The sequence below is a fragment of a genome, unplaced genomic scaffold (assembly GCF_019419815.1).
Source record: "Pyrus x bretschneideri cultivar Hongxiangsu unplaced genomic scaffold, Pyrus_bretschneideri_v1 Contig276, whole genome shotgun sequence".
In the NCBI taxonomy this organism is placed as follows: domain Eukaryota; kingdom Viridiplantae; phylum Streptophyta; class Magnoliopsida; order Rosales; family Rosaceae; genus Pyrus; species Pyrus x bretschneideri.
The window spans coordinates 8,888-14,073 of NW_025999586.1; the positions used below are offsets into that span (position 1 = coordinate 8,888).

At 36.0% G+C, this 5,186-nt stretch overlaps 1 long non-coding RNA gene and 1 pseudogene across 1 annotated transcript; both read right to left on the reverse strand.

Moving 5' to 3' along the window:
* Positions 1 to 910: 910 nt before the first annotated feature.
* LOC125479099 lies at positions 911 to 1,526 on the reverse strand. Its single transcript, XR_007259812.1, has 3 exons — positions 1,493 to 1,526; positions 1,061 to 1,387; positions 911 to 943 (listed from the first exon to the last, which is right to left on the reverse strand). It is a non-coding gene; the product is annotated as an uncharacterized LOC125479099 (long non-coding RNA).
* A 222-nt stretch (positions 1,527 to 1,748) lies between these two features.
* LOC125479100 lies at positions 1,749 to 2,917 on the reverse strand (annotated as a pseudogene).
* Positions 2,918 to 5,186: the final 2,269 nt, after the last annotated feature.

The following is a 5,186-nucleotide window of genomic DNA, read 5'->3' on the forward strand; positions in this document are numbered from 1 at the left end:
AAGTATTAATAAACTCTAAGTGTTAGTAAATCTACCATTTTGATGGACGTTTAGGTACGGATATTTCAGTACACTAATTTAGTGAAATATATTATGATATGGACGTTTACCAATATATTTCAGTACACTAGTTCACTACAATATATTTCAGTACACTAGTTCACTACAATATATTTAGATATGGATATTTCAATACACTAATTTAGTGAAATATATTTTGATATGGACGTTTAGGTACACTAATTAGAGGAAGTTAAATAAAATTAATGAATTAAAATGTGTATAATAATAAATTTAAAATTTAATGCAATGACATTAAATAAGATATCTATAAAACAAAAATATAATATGAGTTTGAATTCAGTACACATTAAGAGACTAAAATCAATATACAATCTGACACCAGATTTTTATTAAATTTTAATCGTCTTAAAAGATTAAAGTTCAAAAATACAATTCTGGACTTGCCAATCTATTTGTTTACTAACAGATGGAATTGAAAAAATTTAGCTTGTTAGTTACTAACACGTGGATCAGGAATTTTAACCAATTCGAAGGCTCGTTGTTTGCATATTCATTTGTTCTTTTCATTTTCATTCCCAGATTCTAAATTTCTCTTGTTTCAATAAGTAAACGTTGCAAAATATTATTCTTAAAGGTGCGAACGAGATAAACCATCCATAGATGTAGGTTTTAAAGTGTAAATAAGGTGTTGAAGGAATATTGAATGAGGTTGCATGAAAGCATGGCGAAAACATTGTCAAGATCCAAAATTCTGGATGAATTTCTAAACATCGAGCAACCGATATAGTTCCAACCAAAATTGGATACAAAATTTTTACTATGAATACATTTATAATAACCTAAACGTTGCACAAAATTTGCACCATAGAAACCGCCTTCATCTATCTCCCTTAACGTCCGCGATGCAAGGCCGCCATACCTGCAATCAGTGAGCGAGCGAGTGAATTCCCGAAGCACCAACATTAGTAATCTATTACCAAAAAAACGTAATGGGAAAAAAAAATCAGAAATGCTGCTAATATTGCCAAAATATTACCTTGACCTTGAAGGCAAAAGTCATGAGAAGGTACTACGCAACCAAAACAACCAAACTCATCGCCTTCTCTTCTTGCCTTTGCCTTTGCCTAATTGCCCAGAATTCATAGTGTGTTCTTGTTCTTGTAGGAAAAGTCGTACCTTTCCATATTTCTCAGCTTTTTCTTCTTCCATCAGCGCCTTATCCCTTGCCTTCACCTCGTACAGGAAAGAATTATCCTTACGCAGTTCACGAATAGCCCCTTTAGCTTCTTGCTTCAAAAGTTTCTTCATCTTTCTTCTCTCGGCTCGTTCCCGATCTGGATCATAGTCTCTGCCCTTAACAAAGCTGCATAACAAAATATCATTCAGCGGTGACTCCAGCAATACGTTCAAGCAGTACCCAACATAATAACATTATGACAATTGGGTACGGGAGGTAAAGATAAATTACTTCTCCTCAAATTTTGGATTGAGCATTTTGATAGCCACTGAATTTTGCTTCCGCATCTGAAGTGGTTGCCACAGAATGTGATGTTTATCTGCTTTTGTCTTAATCAGTTCAGCAACATCTTTCAGTCTGTCTGTTAATATTTGTGGCATATTCTCCTGTTCTGCCACTTCAAGCAACAAGACTGAAATTGGCAAAAAAATTTCGGGAAAAGAACTGAATCCTTCGTAAATGATGACAAACTCACGTAGAGTTTCAATCACCGTAACCAGCACATTAGCCCTGAAAATTAAAAGTTCCAACTTTTAAAGTCGTAAGACCATATGCAAACTTTACAGTATTGTTATTACACTAATTTAGTGCAACAAAATTCTGAACCTGTGCTTACCAATGCCAATGCGTTCACCAATCTGAAGATCCTCCCATAAAATTTCCCACTCTGCAACTTCCCCTAGTGCGGGATACCTCTCATAGTGACTATCACAACTAGTACACAGGCCACTATTGTATCTGTCCATTGGCTTACTCACTGATTCTTTATACTCGTTCAAAGCTTCGGAGTTCATTAGGGGATTATCAAGAACAGGATTACAAATCTGGGTTGTTTCACTAGTTCCACCAGACACGATTACAAATCCCTCCTCAACAGTATCTAAGAGAAGAGAAAACTTGTTTGTCTCTGATTCATTTCGTTGCTCAGCTAAATCCAAGGAAGATTGTTTCAGCAAGTTATCAAAATTGGCATAGCTCACTTCAGCAGCAGTTTGAGTGGACAGCTCATTGCCTGATAATAATTGGACCAAATAATTATGAATCCCATAATCTACAAGTTTCCCATCTGCATTCATTTGACCAAGCAACTTGTCTTCATGCAGATATTGAGGATTCATATTCGAAAATAAATCTGCAGGAGGTGATGCACCACTTTCCAACAAGACAGCATGTAGTTTTTGTGCAAACTCTGGGTTCTTTGCTGCACTGATGACATACTTTGATACATTTTTCACTTTCCTTTTCTGTGCAGATGTGGCTTTTTCAGTTGTACCCGATGAACTTTCAAATGATTTACGAAGTGATCTAAGGGGAGTCCCCATATCACCGCTAGAACTCTCCATTTGGTTTTCGTCAACAACAATTCTTCTATCATCTTTTGTTTGAATGGTCGCGCAATGATGCTTCTTCTGACCGTAAGCTGCCAGCTCTAGAAACTATGTCAAGATCAGAAGGAACTGCTAACATTACACTGCCCTCAGCTTGAGTCAAACACACATCTTTGGGCATTTCGGTGGCATCTTGAAAGCTCTTTATGGCAAAGAAAGAATTTGGGAGCTGACTAGTAGGCACCTCAGCAGGAATTAGTGTTCCAGGTGCACCCATCAAATCAATAATATACTCACTGCACCGAGTAACAAACCCATTAATCATCATAAATCTAGGACATCTTACGGCCTGCACTAATTCACCTTAGCAAGATGAAAAATGTGCATGAGATTGTAGGAGCAAAGCAGCAAACAAGAGCATGCACCTCTAATTCTAACATCCATTACTTAAACATGATAGTAAATTCAAATCCAATAGCTTAAAACTAGAGGTACATCCAAAATGAAAAGAACTGCAGAGATATCGCAATGACATATGAATTTATCTTTTCAACGGGGACCAAAAAAAAAAAACATAATTACTCTTAATCCAAGACTCCAAGAAACTTCATTAAGCAACATGTCTTGCAGAAATAACATCAGCTGTTTCAAGAGCTGTTCAAAAAACAGAGAAAAATTGGTGTATGTTGAACTATATTTGTCATACTATAATTGGGTTCCTGTGTCTTAAGGGAACAACCAAGCACCTCCAGTTTGTGGACAAACACATTGGGCATTGGGCAGCCCCAGAAAAACCATTCAGACACAAGGACACTGCTAACACGTGTTTGAACATGATTTTCATGTTTGATTCACATGCCAAGCAAGTCACATAAAAAAACAACCTAGATACTAGTAAATAGGTCTGGGCCTCTTGGTGTTAATAAATTTTGAACTATAAAAGAGTATTGCCTGCCTGTTCATTCAACGCTGATTATGGAAATGGTTCAATAAATAGACATCTAACTACCTGTTATCACAAAGCACGGAGCCAAGACAACTTGAGTTTGTAAGAGAACACAAAATTCTCAGATGAATAAGCAGAAATGAAAGAATATAACTGAACCATCAAGGGAACCTACAATCAGAACATGTCGTAATCCAAGACTTGGATTCCAATCCTTTTTCAAGGTGTTGACACAAATCTCACCGTTGTTTGGATGGAAAATCTTCGTCAGGAAGTAGCCTACAACAATTATTTTCCAGAAATTATAATCCAAATAGGGACTAAAAGAGTTCTACCATATATAGGCCTTTCATCAACAAAAACATCTTCAGTTGTCTACGATCACGCATTCCAAACAGAACGAGGGAACATAAATATAACATGTCCACTTAAATGATAGTGTTATCAATTACATCATTTATGATCATAACAAACAAACCTTTAGGAGGAGAGTGTGGAAAGTCCCTGGACAATAACAACTTCATGCGGAAAACACCATTCTCATAAGGAGTGCCAACTGCAAGGCCAAGATCGTAGCTCAGTAAATATCTCAAAAATATTCAAACGATAGGAGCGAAAGACTAAATTACAGCTTATGCCAAAAAATAAACATGCCTGGCCCTTCAATATCAGCATATATGATTGAAAATCATCATCGTTAATCCTAACTTGAATGCCTTCAGTTCCAAAAAGCACAAAAGCTAGATCAGAACGAATCAACTGATGTGACACAAAAGGAAGACACAAGAAAAGTGCCAATGACGAAAAACATTGAATATGCCCAGTTCAATTGCACTATGGTTGGATTTTGAATCGCTCCCACATTGAAGCGCATGCATTGCCACATCCCTCAACACAATATTGTACCTTTCGCGATAATACTATACTACTAAATTTCTACTTTGATCTTCTAGAGTGAACCTAAAACGCAAACATGGATGATAAGTTATGAACATTATGTTGCCATGGAACACCGTCATAACCCAATTTCATTTTGTTTTCATTTTTACTCTTTATGATGTATGATATTGCAAATTCAATCAAAATAGTTAAACGAAAGTAGATAATGAGCGTGAAAATTCCTGTTCTACATTTCAAGCGAATCAAGTGCCATAACAACGTATATACATATAAACAAGATATAAGTATAAATGTAACGTAAAGATTATAAGACTCACATCAGCTTGCCAGGGGTTCCACCGAGACCCCTGTGATTGTATAAGACCTATCCTCAGGATGAGAAAGTGCTACCTTCACCCCCTTTAAGGCCTTTTTAACTTGTAAGTAACCGAATGCCAATCAGTTTCCAGGACAAATATCTTTAAAAGTAACCATTTGTGAACAAACATAAGTAAATACATAGAACTCTGAATAATTTAGCCTATGTGGACATATACACCTGATCCAAATGAAGTGAATCCAAAATGAACAGGTCAATTCATAATAAAAGCAAATGATTACATGCTAAAACAAAATGCAGCTTCAAAACCGAATAAGCATGAATACTAGCATTGTATTTTATTTATATAGCTTAACTTTTAGATAAGTTGTCTATCAAAACTGCATGAAACAAATCGAAGTAAAAATGGAGAATAACTTCAAACGATCACGA